This window comes from Lissotriton vulgaris, chromosome 10 (genome assembly GCF_964263255.1).
Source record: "Lissotriton vulgaris chromosome 10, aLisVul1.2, whole genome shotgun sequence".
Classification (NCBI taxonomy): Eukaryota; Metazoa; Chordata; class Amphibia; order Caudata; family Salamandridae; genus Lissotriton; species Lissotriton vulgaris.
In genome coordinates, this window is record NC_141698.1 from 922,176,148 (window position 1) to 922,193,434 (window position 17,287).

Genomic DNA, 17,287 nt, shown 5'->3' on the forward strand with positions numbered 1-17,287 from the left:
TCTGACAGGAAATGGGGACTAGACGCTACCTGCCACCCGCACCGAGGCCGTTAGGTCCTTATAAAGTAGCTGAAGATAAGCCAAGAATCGCGGGCCCAGGTTCATTTGATGCAAGAGTATATAAAGGAACGTCCAACTGACTGAATCAAATGCCTTGTCTATATCAGCCAGTAGTAAGGTCGCAGGTCAATCTAGGCGGTCCTCAGCCGCCACTGCGTTGTGTGCTTTGATATTATGGCGCGTCACCAGACCTTGCATAAATACCGCTTGAACTGGGTGGATCAAGTCCCTCATATCTGTCATTAATCTACTGGCCAACCGCTTGCTCACTATATTAAGTAGAGAGATCGGATGATATGAGGAGTGAAGTTCCAGAGGGCGACCGGGTTTTCGAAACACCACTATTTCTGCATGTCTCCAATCCGGGAGCATGCAAGTTGTCTCCACCGCCACTTGGACCATCGCCAGATAATGTGGGCACAGTAAGGATGAATAAGCTTTAAAAAAAATTCTGATGGAACCCATAATTGCCTGGCATCCATCTGGCCTTAATTTCGACAGTTCCTCAACCGTGAGGTGGGCCTCCAAGGCACTTCGACTGACAGGGCCCTCGGGGGCATATCTTCAGGGAATCTTTCAATCTGTGGGGGCTCCAGTGTCTCCCACCGGGCATACAGAGTTTGATAAAACTCTGGAAAGCTATTTGCCACTGCGGCTTGCTCAGTAAGTATCATGCGTCCGCTTTGCATACCGCAGGAATATGGGTCAGCGCCCTTGCCTGCTGACACAGCCTATGAAGCAATCTCCCTGGTTTGTCCGCCATTGATAAATACTGCTCAGAAAGGCTAGCCATGCACAAAGCGCCTCCTCGATCAGTTCCCCTTGATATTGCTTTTGAGCAAGGCTGAGTAGTCTGCGTACCCCACAGCCATCCGCTGTCCGACCCAACACTTCCAGTTCTATAATGTGGGCCTCTGCCTGTATCAGGTGCTGTTTAAGTCTTTTATGTTCTGCTGTGTAAAAGCTGAGATCCACCCAGTGGATGGTGGGCTTCATAGCCTCCCACATGACCTCAACCGAAGAGGCAGTAGCAATATTAAAGGTAAAGTAGTCAGCCAATGCCACATAGATGTGGGTATGATATGACTGATCATGCAGGTGCCATGGAGACACTCTCCACCAGAATAACAGCCGGCTAGGACCTATCAAAAGTCAAACAGCGACTGGGTAATGGCCGGGGCAGGATTATGGATCCGGACACCCTGTATGTGAAACAGCGCAGCTCAAAGAGTTAATCCAGCCTGGAAAAGGACTCATGGGGCTGGGAGTAGAAGGTATAACATGTGGCATTAGGGTGATGCAACTTCCAAATGTCTATCCACCCCACTATTCTCACTAGCAACTTCAGGCGGGACACCCTTGGGCTGCCTACCACCCCGCGGTCCGCCATCTATCCACCTAAGGATACATTACGTCTTTCCAGTCCCCACCGACCACTGCCAACACATTGGTCAAGTGTCCCACACCTCCACCAAGTGATCCACACAACTCTGACTGAGGGGCAGAGGGGCATATACACTGCCAATTACAATTTGTTCCCCACACCACACAGGGTCCCGTGAATTAAAATATATCTACGCTGAGGGTCTACCCACCACTGCTCCAATGTGAAGGAGAGTCTGTGGTGCAGCAAGACTGCTACCCCATAGAACTCCTAGTAAAACCGGCATGAACTACCTGTGTGAAGCCACAGAGTGTCAAACAGGGGGTCTTTCCTGTAGGAGCAGAATGTCTTCCCCATGTATTTTGCTTGTCTCAGTCCCAACCCTCACTTTACCTTGTCCAACAAACCCCTTACATTCCAACTCACTATTCACAGCTTCCCTAGGGCAGCCTCTGCTAAGTTAGTGGCAATCCTGATACAAGGGTAACTCATCATCCACTGTCAGAACAGAGGGTCATCGCCCTTGGAATACACAGATCACACAGTACATAAAAACCCAAACTACAACACTGGAACATCCCTCCTCCCCACTCTCCCCACCCCAATACCTCCAAACTGTAGAATCATCTGTCACTGTTAGAGCCCCACACCTACACCAACACCAACAGGAGGTAGGCCGGGGGCCCAACCAATGGATCCCCAATACCCCAGTGTCATAGTCGAAAACTGGAAGAGACCAGGTACTTCTCTCAACCTGTCCAGCCCTTGGAAAGCAGGAAACATTCGAGTTGTCCTCCCCAACTGCTGTAGAGTGTGAAAATAACAATGTGAAAATTACAAATGATCCCCTATCCTCAGGCCAGGGGATGCAGCCTCCTCCATCCAAAACGCCGAAGGACTATCCAATATCCACCTTCCAGGATGCAAACACCACTTGACGAGAGCAGACAGGATAATGCAGCCTTATCATGGGCTCATATGTGTCGATCTTTTAAGACTGGTCTACAACAGAAGACGTCATATCACCATTTGGCAGGGCCCATTGTAGCGACCGCAAACAGACCGGTAGGACAGTTGATAAAAATGAGAGGAAGAATACTTGGGATTGTTCAGTAACCAATGAAAGTGTGTGGAAATATTATATCTACCACAATTTCTCTTATCATCTACAAAACCATTTGATGCACAACTTTACTCGATGTCTCTATGAGCACGTGACCGCAAATTTAGCCTTGAAGAAGTCACAGTGTGACGAAACACGTGTCGGCTGTTTGTCCTTGGTCTCAATATATGTTACGATCTACAACCATTGAAGTCTACCCTCTATTTTTTTAGGAAGAATCATGTGAATTTCAAGAATTGGAGCTACTGTTTATAACTATTGTTGAGAGTGCTTTGGTAATATGATCATCAATGTACACAAAGAGGTAGTTTTATCAATGTGATTTAAGTATCTGTGGTAGAAGGATATGCCCATACCAGTATAGAATAATATAATTACTTTCTAACATATCGTTGCACATGACATTAGATGTGCAGTCGATGAAAAACACTACTTCCTGTTCTATAATATATGACTAGCCAATAGGATTCGTCGTCACCTCCTTATCGCTGGGCTTAGATCGGCACGATGATCTGGAATGATGCTTGTGTTTCTCTTTCATGTTTTCCTGTGGCTGGTGGGGTCCACCCAAAGAGGAATCTGAATCCTGCATCAGCGGCGTCTGCGGCTTCAAGTGTCTCACCTCATCTGTACATACGAAGACCTCTACTGGCTTATCAAAAAGCATGGTGTTGGATTTGTATACCACACTTAGGCGGGCCGGAAACTGGACCATGTAGGGGATCTTAAGGTCCCAGAGCAAAAGACTGATGATGGTGCTGCACTATCCTGGTATGGTCTGGAAAGATCAAGATTGGGTGAGATTGATACACTAGTTTCTCCTCAGATCTCACCATTTTGAGTAAAGAGTTGTGGTCGTGATAATTCAAGATTCTGGAGATGACTGCTCTCAGCCGCGCACCCGGTGGCAGCCACTGAAGCAAGGCCCGGTGTGCACACTCAATTGTGCAGCATGAAGATAGGGTGTCCAAGGAGACCCACAACGCTAGCCAGCGACTCAGGAACTTCTCCATATTATCACATTCATAATTTTCCCGTAAGCCTACAAACAAGAGGTTGTTCCTGCCGGCCCGCCTCTCCACAGCCTCCACTCGTGCGGCCAGGCCCCTGGTCAGTGTCTCCAAGGTTCCCACCCCCACCTGAAGCACAGATAGTGTATCTTCCACACCAGTGCCCTAGTCTCGGCCTCAGTGATGCGCATCCCTACCTTGCGGAGATATTGTCTGAGTAGGTTTACGTCTGAACCCACTGCACCAATGCTAGCTTCTAGCGTATTCCTGGAATGCGTGATTGCCGCCAGTAGGGCTGCATTGTCAGGCTTCACCTAAGATGCAAAGACCTCTTCTGGCTTATCAAAAACCATTGTGTTGGATTTGTATACCACACATAGGTGTCCTGGAAACACGACCATGTAGGAGATCTTAAGGTCCCAGAGACGGCCTTTGCCGCACCAAGAGACTGATGCTGCTGCACTAGCCTGGTATGGTCTGGAAAGATCATGATTGGGTGATATTCATACTTGAGTTTCTCCTGAGATCTAGCCATTTTAAGTCGCAGTCGTAGTAATTCAAGATCCTGGAGATGAATGGTCTCGGCCGAGCACCCAGAGGTAGCCACTGAAGCAATGCCCAGTGGGTAAGCTCAATTACAAAGCATGAAGATAGGGCGTCTGAGGAGATCCACGATGCCAGCCAGCGAGTCAGGGACTTCCCCATATCATTGCAATAACAATTATCCCGGAAGCCTATAATGCGGAGGTTGTTCCTGCAGGCCTGTCTCTCTGCATCCTCCACTCATGCGGTAATACCCCTGGTCAGTGTCTCCAAGGTTCCCACCCTCGCTTGAAGCTTAGATAGTGTATCTTCCACACCAGAGACCCTAGTCACAGCCTCAGTGATGTGCACCACTACTTTGCTGAGATTTTATCTCAGTTGGTTCACGTCTGAACCCACTTCACAAAGTCTTGCTTCTAGCGTATTCCTGCGTGATCACCGCCAGTAGGGCAGCATTGTCAGGCACTACCCGAGGGACCCCAGCAACATCCGGTGCTTGGCTACCGGGTCCTGTGAAGCGGTCCATGGTGCATTGCTTTGACAAGGGGCCCGAGGATTTATCCTTCGTCATGGCACTAGATGAATGTCTATGCAGGCCCCACCTTACTGTCTCCTCAACGGTCTCCATTATCAAAAATGAGGTAACCCAATTGGTCCTGGACCTGGGTGTAAATCGATATGGAAAACAATGGTCCTAGACCTCAATTTAAGTGCTGCAATAGTCAGTACATAGTCAATAGATTCAAAATATTTAGAGCATATTATTATCATTCATCAGCTCACTGTATTGAATACTTAAGAAAAAGGAGAAAGAGCAACAGACCAAATTCAATTATTACCAAGCAATTTAATTCATTGCCTATCAAAGAGTTATTATTCGTTATTCACATGAATGTCATTGATAATTCACAATAGTACCAGATTACATTCATAGGTGAAGTTGCCCCAAAGTGGAACATGCAAAAGTAGAAGTGATCAGAAGTGCTGTTGGTGCTTGAAGAATGAAAAAGAGGAATCTGAAGAAGTAACAAAAAATTATTTACAATCTTTAGCAAGATTTAGAATCAGTATTAAAATCACTGTCCAAACATCCACCTGGCCACAATGATAATTATATATATAATCGTTCAATTACAAAAATAGGACATGTATTCCAAATTGAGCACATCAAAATTAAGAAATTAGTATAAAATTACGTGGGTGATGGGGAAAGAATGGGGAGGAGTGTAAGGATTCAAGGGACTCTTTATTATCTAAATACGATATGCTTTGTCCATTTCTTAACTTTGTAAACCATTAATGAATATTTATATATTTATTGGACAATTCTGTGTCGATATACATAAAATAAAAAAATGAAAAAGAGTACATTACACATTTAAATTTTCCTTTTTGAACAGGTCCTTCAATTTCTAAGATCCTTAATGAATTTTACTACGGCTCAGGTGGTGATGCATCCAGAAAGCCTTTGCCAGTGGCCCATCTGCAAAAGACCACCAATTAAGTATTTGGATAGGCATGCTCTATTTAGGGCACTGCATCTAATATTAATTTTACCTGCTTGGGACCCGTATGGGCAGGAAAAATGCAGCAATGTTCCCTATAGGCAGCACAATAAGGACATTGCTTTTTTCTGGAAAGAAACACCTATTTTTGGGTGCTGGTTCTAAAAAACAAAACAAAAAAATACAGACAACCAGTATTGACAGATGTTCCAAAAGTGAGCCCTCCTTTTAATAGGGACACCTTTGGTGAAAAAAAACCCCACTAACATAATATGGAACTCTTAGGTTTATGGAAAGGTTGCTGCCAGCTGTCAAAAGTGGGGGATGCCCTGGAAATGTATTAAACTTTAGTTAAGGCTTATACCCCCAGATGCATCAAGCATCCATTTTGCGATTCCTTATTAGCGAAAAATAAGGAATCGCTAATAAGGAATAGCAAAATGCTATGCAAGAAGAAATCACTTTAAAAATAGCGATTTCTTAAAATTCCTTAATTGCAATTCGCAAATTGCGAGTCGCAATTAAGGAATACCCCCCATTCATTCCTATGGGCCTTTAGGGAAGAATTCTCAATTTTAGAATCGCAATTAGCGAATCGCAAAAAGAGAATGCGATTTCAAGGGTACAGGGGTGTCCAAAGGACACCCTGTTGCACCCCTACAATTGATCTGTGCACATTTATTGCGCACACACATGCCCTTAGGGCATGTGTGTGCGCAACATGAAACTTTGAAAAATGCACTTTAGTGCATTTTTCAAAGTTTTTGCAAATTACCATGAAGTTGTACTTCATTGTAATTTGTGAGCCCTATTAGCGAAATCGCTATTTTTTAAACTTTAATGCATTGCATTTAAGGAATCTCAATTTGAGATTCCTTAAATGAAAGTAATCGCAATTTAGAGAATTCTCAATTTGCGAGTTTTGCATTTGGGATGATGCATCCCAAATGCAAAAATACTGGTCGCAAAGGGGCAGATTCTCAGAATCTGCCCCTTTGCGAGCGTTTTTTAGCTTCATGCATCTGGGCCTAAGTCTACAGGGTTTTCTTTGATTAGATTCTTTAACAAAGGGGCAGAAGCAGCGGTTGTAGTTTTGGAATAGTTTTCTCACAGAAAGTTAGGTCACATGATATGGCACAATACACACTAATGTGATGCAATATATGCAATATCACTTGCAGATGAGTGTGTACAGTGCCCTGTCTAGCCCTTTCAGGACTCCTTAAGTGCTTTGATTTTCAACATTCTCTTTGTGGATTCTGCATCTGACGTTTTCCTACTGTTGGGTTTTAATTCTGCTCTTATAATACAGATACATTCTACAGAAGCCAGATGAATACTGCGGGTACGACCCAATTGTAAAGTAGAGCCTTTGACCTTTGAATGTAACCGAATAATATGATGCAGGCAACGACATTTAGATTTAATGAGGCAGACTCTGCACTACATTGCGAGTGCTTTCAAAATCACTGCTGCTTTACAAAACATTGTCGAACTGCATAGACACCAATGTTAGAACTCATTTGCACCGAGGCACTACTTCAGACAATATTACACATTGTGTACCCTATGCTACACATTTCTTTTTGGTGGTCACTGTTCATACGTTACGAGCATAGACAAAATATAGGCATTGATCTTTGCTTCTTCAAAACAGCACTGACCCCTGTAAAAATCTATGGAACACAATAGCACACTCTTAGTGAATCACCTATACTTAGCCGTGTACATAGCACACCTCAACAATCCACCTGTTTTGGTGACATTTGCTTCGCGATATCAGGATACCAAAGAGTAGTATATCTGTTGGTTGAATATGAATTTACCTTAAATAAATGAAAAGACAAGAGGCATTTGGAAAACAGGAACAAGTTGATTTATTTAAACGTAGCAGCCAGGAGAGCATCAACAGAGGCGAGACTGAAGACAGTCTCAGAGTACAGAAGTTTTGGCCACACACACATACATTTTGTGGGTACAATAAAACACTTTGACCTTCTTTGAAAAGCATCATAGTCATAAATAAGAAGCACAACCATCTGATAAGGGTGACACAGTTGGTTCTCGACCTCGGGTGAGCTAGTGTGAGCCAGTGTGTGCGTGTCCAGATGTCCGATGTGATGAGCGCGTGATCACCTTGTGCGGTGTGCATGTCATGTTCTGATTCACTGAGTGTTCCTAACTACATATGACATCTAACTTTGTGGTATTTTGGGAAGGCGCCTTTGACCAAACATGTTTTATTGGTGCCAATCTCCTCGGTCCTGTTTGTGGTGTGACTACCTATCTGTAGAATTGAGCAGGGTTTTCCCTTGGTGAGAGTCTCTCTTTGGGCTAAGTGTAACCCTACCTGTAACCTGTCAATCGGTACGCTTAGGTCTGGGTCGCAGGGCCTGACCACGAATCTGTGAATTGGGATTGATGGGGAGGTCATCCCAGATGAATCCAACATGAATGGTAGGAATTTGTGATTAGGTGGACATGTAACCTGGCAGTAATCGATATATTTATCAATATTCTCATTATCTATACTACTATTTTAAAGAGAGAACTGTGTCCTTTGAGCCAGGTAAACTCAAAAAGTACACCACCAATCCAAACACCCAAGACATCTTTGAAAACGTCACGGCAAGCAGAAGGACATAGGCCATATAAAAAAAAAATATATACGTTCTTTAAAAAATGTACGAATAAAAAAAAAGTAGTCCCTTGGAAGTAGCGCCGGCCACGATGTGCGTGATGACATTGGGAGCGCGGGGAGGAGCGGCGTTCAGGAGCAAGAGGAAGAGCGGCCGACATGAGCGCGGGGAGGAGCTGCGGACAGGCGGGGAGGAGCGGCTTGCGGACAAGCGGTGAGGAGCGGCGAGAAGCGGAGGAGCAGTGGAGCTGTAAACTCAGCAGCGCGGGGAGGAGCGGCGGATGAGGTAAGTGAAGCAGCCGCGGGTGCGCACCAAGGGACGGGCGGGGGCCATGAACACTGAATGCTCAAAAAGCATTTTCCTCAAAGTTGGGACGTCGGGGGAAACAAAGCGTGGGCAGAAGCGGCCAGGACCTACGACGGGCGGGGGCCATGAACACTGAGTGCTCAGAAAGCCTTTTCCACAAAGTCTGGACGTCAGGGGAAACAAAGCGTGGGCAGAAGCGGCCAGGACCTACGACGGGCGGGGGCCATGAACACTGAGTGCTCAGAAAGCCTTTTCCACAAAGTCGGGACGTCGGGGAAAACAAAGCATGGGCAGAAGCGGACAAGACCAACAAAACGGCCGCTCTGCTGCGCCTCTCCTGCTGCGATGCTGCCCCCAACCCCATGCCCCGGGCAACACCGGGGTGGGCTGCTAGTTATATATACAGTTGTTACATCGAAAATCAACATTGCATATCATAAAGCAGGCATACGTTACAGTGTACAGACATTGATTTTACTGGTATTGACGTCACTGTGCGTGCATATGTTACAGAGTGCATTGATATTGCATTGCTGGTATTGACATCATTGTGCATACATAGATTACAGAGTACATCAGAATTACATCTATTGCTACTGCTGCTGATATGTGTGGACACATCAGGGAGTACATTGCTATCGAATTTATCGATCTTAATATAGACTTTGTATGAACACAGTCTATGGATAATATCTTTCATACTATGGAATTAAAGTGGTTGTGTGGGTGTCAACAGTATACCACAATAATGTCTAAATAATAGATAATGCTGACCCAGTTCTTTGGAGGTTACTTCTACTATACAAACATAGAAAGGTACATGCGCTGTGTACCGCCCTATGCCCATTAGCATTCATGAGTTTCACAGTACATATTTGGTCTGAAATCCTCACCCTTACAAATTCAGACTTAATCTTGATTTGCAGGACTTGTTAGATTTGAAGGAGCTTGCACAAATATCTCTCTCTCCTTATACCTTGGAATCCAACCACGAATTCTGGATGTTACTTATAAACTGCAAGGGTTAATGTTTTTATTCTTCTCTTGTTATCTTCTGCCTTATTCTGTTTTCAAATTATATAAGACAGTGGTCCCTATATGTGAATAATATACACCAGAACATTAATCATACACTTAATAAGTGGTATGTCTTCTGTCCATCCGGACAGGAATTTTATTTTCCATTAAATACAATTAAAGTGTTTTTAAAAAATGTCAAGCGGGCACAGCCGTGACCCTCAACAGACAAGACACAACAACGAAGTAAGTGGCAAAAAAGGACAAAGCAGGAAATATGTCTGCGCACTTGTACTCCGTAAAACAGACTTGAAATATTCAAAGAACCACACCATTGTATTTTTCTCAATGTTACATACATTTTTTGCATATGGGGTTTAAAGTCGACGACGTTTCGATGCCTTTTTTAAAATTGGGGCATCATCATCAGGACAAGGAATATCACCATTGTTGTCTTTGAGCACGAATAGTAAGTACTAAGCCTTTTCGTTACATTTAGTGGTAACTGTATGGCCAACAGTGATGCCAACGAGTGATGCGAGCGCCACTGGGATCATATGTCTTCCATAATTGATGACATATGGCCTCAGGTGCGTGTAACAGACACCAATAAGCCATGGGCGGAGCAACGCGACCGCCCATGGCCTATTGCGCGTTCTGTTTTAAAGGTACACGCACGAAAGGCCAATGAAAATGGACCTAGGAAATAACACGCACGAGCTGCATGGAATTTCCAGGTCCATTTTCAAAACCCCCAGAAAAGGACTCTGGCTGCGCGACACTGCTGCACAGTGTACGCTAGGCCCGAGACCTAAAAATGGGGAGATTAAACAAAAAGAGGTATTTTCCTACAACAATTGTCTGAATGAAAGGTCTGTACTTCTTCAATTGTTACTTGGCTGTCTTTTGTGGTCAAACCCAAAATATCTGAAGCAACCAATACTTATTTATATCAAATAACCAGTGGTGGCTGCCACAAATAAATGGTGGTGGGGTCAAGTGGGGGGGGGGAGTTGTTAGAAAATAATAGATGAAAAAAAAACTTACCTGGGGCCGCCGGCTGCCTCCATCCTCTTTCTGTGCCCCAGCAACCCCTGGGAGAGACTCCCATCCAATCTCCATACTGCAGTGCGGTGATTGGCCTGAGCAGGCTAGGAAGATGCTCTGGTCAGGCCAGGGAGTCTGGGATGTTTCTTCAGCCCTAAGTTCGTGTGTGTGTTTTGGTCGGCCTGAGATGGCTGGCCAAATACACATAAACACTGAGGGAGTGTAGTGCATGAGAAATCCTCTTCCCCTCTCCCATGCCTCGACAACACCCCTCCCTACAGCGATGGCTAAGACCCGGCAAATGTAAAATAAAACGATGAAAGTACATTGTCTTATTTTCCATTTGTTGGCTCTTAGCCAGGCTGTGGGCCAAGGCTCCTCCGCCATTGCGGAGGAGCCGCCGCTTAAAATAACATTCTAGATTGACCCAATAAAGTCTAATAAAATTACCCTGAAAGGTTTAGAAGAGATAGTAAGGGAAGTCTGTGCTGGCCTTGCAACAGCTGAATGTTTTATCTGTTGACTATGTTCACCAGTATTGCTACTGTGGTATTGATACATTAGCACTCATATCAGTATGACCTGAAGCTATTCCTTCATGAGCTGCCCTTATTAGATCTAATCTAGCGCTCTCATTAGGAATATATCTATTGCTTTCTCAAGGTATAAAAAAGAGGAACAGTTTATTTAGTGAGGGCATAGAAATATGTAAAGGGAAAACCATCAGGAGGTTTTTTCCCTTTCAACTTTGCTTGTATAGCTATTAAAATGTCTACATCGAACTTCGTTGTAGATCAAGTTACAGGAGCCACCTTAAAGGTTTGTATTGCTGTTTTTGCAGCTGCACAGTTCCATTCACCATGCATTTATTCAATTCTACGGGCCACGGTGGGCTGTACATGGACCAAAGTCAGCTTTTGCTGTAGAAGAGCTTCCTTTCCTCAAAGTTGTGTACCTTTTATTGTTTTCCCTTTTGAATCTCCGAACCCATTTAAGCACCAGTATGGTAAATCTACATCATGTCCTTGGACCCAGAACACCGTATCCAACACAATAAGTCTAAAAACAGGAGGATCAGCTTTTTTAAGGCCAAGTAACAGAGCATGTATTTTTGCGAGTTATACAACGGAGTCACCCAAAGGTTTAGTGTGTGTGCATTGCGCCTTGAGGTTACCATCCTTGAAATGTCATTGCATTACACCACAATCTATGAAGCATTTCTGTTTAGCACCAACCAGAAGTTCGGCAGAGCCTTCCATGTAGAGCACGCTTTTGAACTCATGTATGGATAAACATTTGGAGTTTTTAGCATACTATCTGTGTAGAGCATACATTCCTGTGTGCAAAGTGTAGGATCATATTCAAATTTTATATCAGTGGCATTCTAAGAAGTGGTTAACTGCGTCCAATGTAGGCATGGGATGCATGCATTAGTAATATTGACGTTTGTTACTGCTTCTAACATAAGTTTGAGAGACACTTTAAAGGTTTGTTTCCCCTGCACCAAAGGGCATTCCTTGAGCACAGCTGTTTGTACTGCAGCTAGAATACTCTTAATAGTAGTAAAGCATTCCTCTGTAGAGGAGCACAGATGTTATATGTATGCTGTGGGAGTAGTCTATCTCTTATCATTATACACCAAATATGTGTAGCCTGAAGTACTGGGAACAATCCTAACAACGAGGTTTGTCTTTTTGCTTGTCTCTAAATACATCGTCTCTAACATGTCTTCTTGCTATCCATGTAAGATAGTTGTGTTTGCTTTTGTCCAATATTATTCAGAAACAGAAAAGTAATTCATTCTTATAAGGGCATAAACAGCTCAGCATAATGTTGCAAGGACGCTCTGCTGAAGTTTAAAAACACATTCAGGGCTTGTATTGTCCTTAAAGTGTTTGGCCTGGCTGTTCGAGCAACAGCGGATCCCCCTTCCCCAAGCGCCTTGAGACCCTCCGGGTGAGTAGCGCGCTATACAAATGCTTTGATTGATTGATTGGCGATTGTTAACTAGAATACTTCTGCAAGAAGTCAGGTTCCAAACCTTTACCCTCACTGGATAGTTCTTCTCCTAGAAAATCTCATTAAGATATGCATGTGTAGCTTTCTTAAAATTGATACCCATGTTGGGCCTAAAGAGTCACTATCCTGTCCACCCGAGCCAGGTATTCAGTCAAGTCATTGTCTATAATAAATATCTTGTCAATATATCACAGTGCCTCGAAATCTTGTTTGATTTCCATAATTCTTGCTGCAAATACTCCCACACCATTCTTATATCCCAATGGGAATTGTGTACATGGGGCCTGAAAACAAGAAAGCGATGAGATACGAGGATTCAGGTGCTATATTCTAACTATAGATTTGATTAGATATGTCTATCCTGCCTTTGAATTATTTTTCTGACTAGATTGGTCAATGTGAGCATTTTGTACAGCATGTGTGTGTGTGTGCATTCACATTTCTATACTCTAAGACTAGTCTGTATGAATAATCAGGGTTCAACACCAGAAAAATAGACTATACATGGTGGGTAAACCTCGATTTTACAGCGCAGTCTTTACATCCTAACTACCATTACATTGCATGATTATACAACGCATGTCATTACAACACATTTTTTAAAACACCCTTACAACGCATTCCATTACAATGCATATCTTTACAAGGCTTACCACTACAATGCATAATACTTTTAGGGTAACAGTAGGGTAAGAATTGGATAGTATAGGGGCAAAAATTACTATTCCCACTCCAGTGAGTGCAACAGTAGGGAAAGTGGTGGATAGTGTAGGAGTGAAAATTACTATTCCCATGTACCCCAAAACCCATACCCACCCTAATACTGAAGAAATCACCATTACATACCTTATAATGCATTGTAATGGCATGCGTTGTAATGGCATGCGCTGTAGTGACATGCGTTGTAATGGCATGCATCATAATGGCATGCAATGTAAAGGCAGTTGTGTTGTAAAGGTAGGTCGTTGTAATGACTGCGTTGTAATTGATGTTTCCCATTTCAACACCCATTCACATGCATATTTTTCCCCGAGTTCCTCAGGCACCAAGGTGGATAATGCTTGTATTATCACCTACTCACCTCAAAGTGCATCCCTTCCAAAAACGGGAGACCAAATGTTCTCTGTGAGAATTATGTCATACGGCTTCGATAAATGAAGCCAGAATATAGCTTTTATTTTGCATGGTATCTCACTTTCAATTTGTATTCCATGATAAATCCCCATCTCAACCTGTATGTATTCTTTAGCATAAACCATTTTGCGAGCGACCAACAGGAAGCAAAATTACAGTTCTTCAATAAATATCATTCCAGAATTAATAACTATCTTTCTGTGTATTTCATAAAAACTATTGGAAAAAAAGAGAACTATGATTAGATGTATTTGCCAGCATAATTTCTTACTTTTCCCACCTAGTATATTTAAACTTGACTTTATCCAAAGTTCCCCACCTAGCTCATCGTAAACTTTTTTCTCGTCTCTGCATTCTGCCGTATTGTCCCCCAGCCCACTATTGAGGTGGATGTCATTTCATCCAGCTCCACCATTGCAATCCTCATATAACAATTATTATAACAATTATTAACTCCTTATCCCGCACCAGAATCATTGTTCTGATGCTTGCCTGCTCTTGATACAGCATTGCTTAATTTCCCCATAATATAGTCCTTCATGTTCCTTCTTCTGCTTCTCACCACAGTCCTGCTGCTTTGTCCCCAAAACACAAATCTAATTCCACCAACGTTTCCAAAACTACTAACGCTATTAAAATATGCCAATAGAGTGCCACTAAGAAGAAGGTTATCACTGTCAAAAGTATAGAAACCAATGAAGCACATCAAAAAAATTAAAGAGTATGCATATGCCTTTATAGATCCAACAGCTTCCTCTGCCAAAGTACATCTAACATGAACATTTGCCCCCAAACTTTCAAGATGTACCATGGGTTGCATTAGAAAAGTATGCATATTGCTAAATCTATTGAAATAAAGATCATCTTAATGTTCATACTTACAATTAATGGTGGTCCCATTCCATCAAACTGTTGGGCACAGAGTCATTGAGAGGAATCTCAGGCAGCAACGGTGAGGATGTGGAATGCCAAGAAGAAACTAGCCATGTTGTTTCGCTGCTGCTGGTTGTATCTTAGGGCACAGGCAGTGAGAAATGAGTTCTTCAAAGCTGCTACAGTGGTCTGAGTAGATCGATGCAATTATCCTGCAGTAAAGAATAGAGCAATTAGCACCAGTAATAACCGAGGATACCTCAATAGAATGAAAATCATTAACAAAATATTGCTTTGGCCCATGAATTAGAGCATGAAAGCTATATTTTGTAGCCTATTGGAGATAGCAATGTAGAGATAAGGACCTAAAACAGGACCACAGTGTAGGGTTACAATTCTTGTAAAACGTTTCAATACGTCACAATTTACCCTATGTATGTCCTCAACCATGACAACTCATAGTATCACATCTATAACATCTGTTCACTGGCACAAAATACATCATGCTCTAGATTTATTACATTAAAGAGAATACTCTTGAATATGAAGGCTCTGATTTTCAACTGGCAAGCATTCTACACTGAGAATGAAGCAGTATATTTTTATATGAGCGTATGTCTGTAGATAGATAGATAGATAGATAGATAGATAGATAGATAGATAGATAGATAGATAGATAGATAGATAGATAGATAGATAGACAAAGAGATAGAGCTACAGACAGAGAGACAGACAGACAGATAGATATACCAACCAAATACTCACAAGCTTAGAGTCTTGCATAACATTTACAAATCAAGATTGGCAATTTGGGTAGTTACTTGATTATGTGAAGCACTTTCCTCTTAAGTGGCCGTATTGACATCTACCTCAAATGTCTGTTTATCTAGCAGACTTTTTATGCATAAGGTGAGCACAGTGCTATCCACGTTGAGATTGAATAGTGACAAAACCTCTTTCCAACTAAGTCTTAAGGCAATGGCTAAGCTAGCTATCCATGCCTATTCAAGCCAACTTGCATATGTAAAAGTAACTTATGAGACAAGTGCTTCACTCTCTTTAAAGCTCATCAGAGAAGCATAGCTTTGTCCAGACACTAGTGGGCACCAGGTATAGGTTACAAGCAAACATACCCAAGTTTATGCCATCCAATCCAAAGCTGTCATACTGTAAACAGGGCATGCTCTGCAGGCAAAAACCGTGAACAACAAGGTTGGGTGCCAGGCCTGGCCAAGACCACGCAGTAAACCTCTATTTGGTACCTCCAAAAGCCACGCATTGTGGAGGCTGGTTGCTAGTGGCAGGTTGGACACAGGGCCTGGCTGCTGGCTAGGCTCTGGAACTAACACCTGCTATGCATAGCCAAAGGCCATGTTTAGACGGGGTTGGGAGCAAAGTGATTTTTACAAGCAATACCCTGAAAATCATGAAAAACCACAGTTAACAACTGAGTTAGGGTTTTGGCTCAAACACATAAAACTATTGAAATTCGCCTGATCAGAATGGACATCATCCACCATGCACAAATCAACCATTTGCCAATGACACAGGAAGAAAAAGATGTGGGCTAGCAATAGTAAAACGGGTGGTATTCGTAAGGTGTGCATAACTGGCGAGTTTGAGTGGGTTTATCCTTTTGAATCAGAACCACAACTTGATTTTTTATTGGTGTTTTCAGTTGATTATATATATATAACTCCTGAACTGGACATAACACAAATGTGAATGCAGGCAAAGCAGTCATCCCATAGAGCATCAATAAGCCCAGTTTTGATCCAAACTCTTAACACTTCAAGTTGAAAGATTAGAGGACGATTACTTTCCCAGTTTGGCAAAGACAAAACACTCTGAATGGTGAAAACAATCCCAGATAATCTGTATGAAGGTGGGAATTTGTCAAGCAAAGACATGCTAATAAAGTGTATCTTGTAGACACCCTAGAAATCATGCTTTTACTTTTGAAATTGAAAGATCAGGTTTCCATTTTACAGGAACCCATGAATCAACACTGTTTCAATATTTTACTGCCTTCACATACTGCTACATAGTTAACCTGTTTTTTGAGAAGACAGTGTATGTCAGTAACTCTGCCCTTGAATTGGAAAAGGATAAGTTAAAAAGCGACTTTTTGCCAAAAGAACAGGTTTATTGGAAAGCATGAACACATACAACAGAATAGTCACAGGATGAAATAGGAAACAGAATTAACCATCTAAAACAAAGCCATATTTATATACTTCCTCTATAGCTGTCAGGAAATATTTGTGGTCACACGACAATAAGAATACACCGCACACCAGACTCCTTTATATTCCAGCTAACATGAGAAACAACCAATTCCTGCTAGCACCACTTCAAAAACTATGACACAGTTGACAATGGCATTCAACAACATAATAGAGACCTCCCCAGATCAAAACTGGAAGCTTCTACTTCAGACAAGATACAGAGACCAATACATATTTTCTGTTCCAGTCTAGATGACTGGTGGCATTTCCTTCTTCACTGCCATCACAATTATGCATGTTAGCACTCTTTAAATGAATCATCTTACAACATCCCCACATAATATCCCCAAATAATATTTAAGATCGGCCCCCAAGAGATATTTTAGGCCACTAGAACTA

At 42.6% G+C, this 17,287-nt stretch overlaps 1 protein-coding gene across 3 annotated transcripts in view; it reads right to left on the reverse strand.

Moving 5' to 3' along the window:
- The window catches only part of HDAC9 (histone deacetylase 9), a 2,124,307-nt gene that overhangs the window by 1,751,652 nt on the left and 355,368 nt on the right, over positions 1-17,287 (reverse strand). For all 3 annotated transcript variants that reach the window (XM_086941890.1, XM_086941889.1, XM_086941887.1), the window contains exon 2: positions 14,670-14,872. The gene's annotated coding sequence lies outside the window, so the exon portion shown is untranslated. The remainder of the gene's footprint in view (positions 1-14,669; positions 14,873-17,287) is intronic.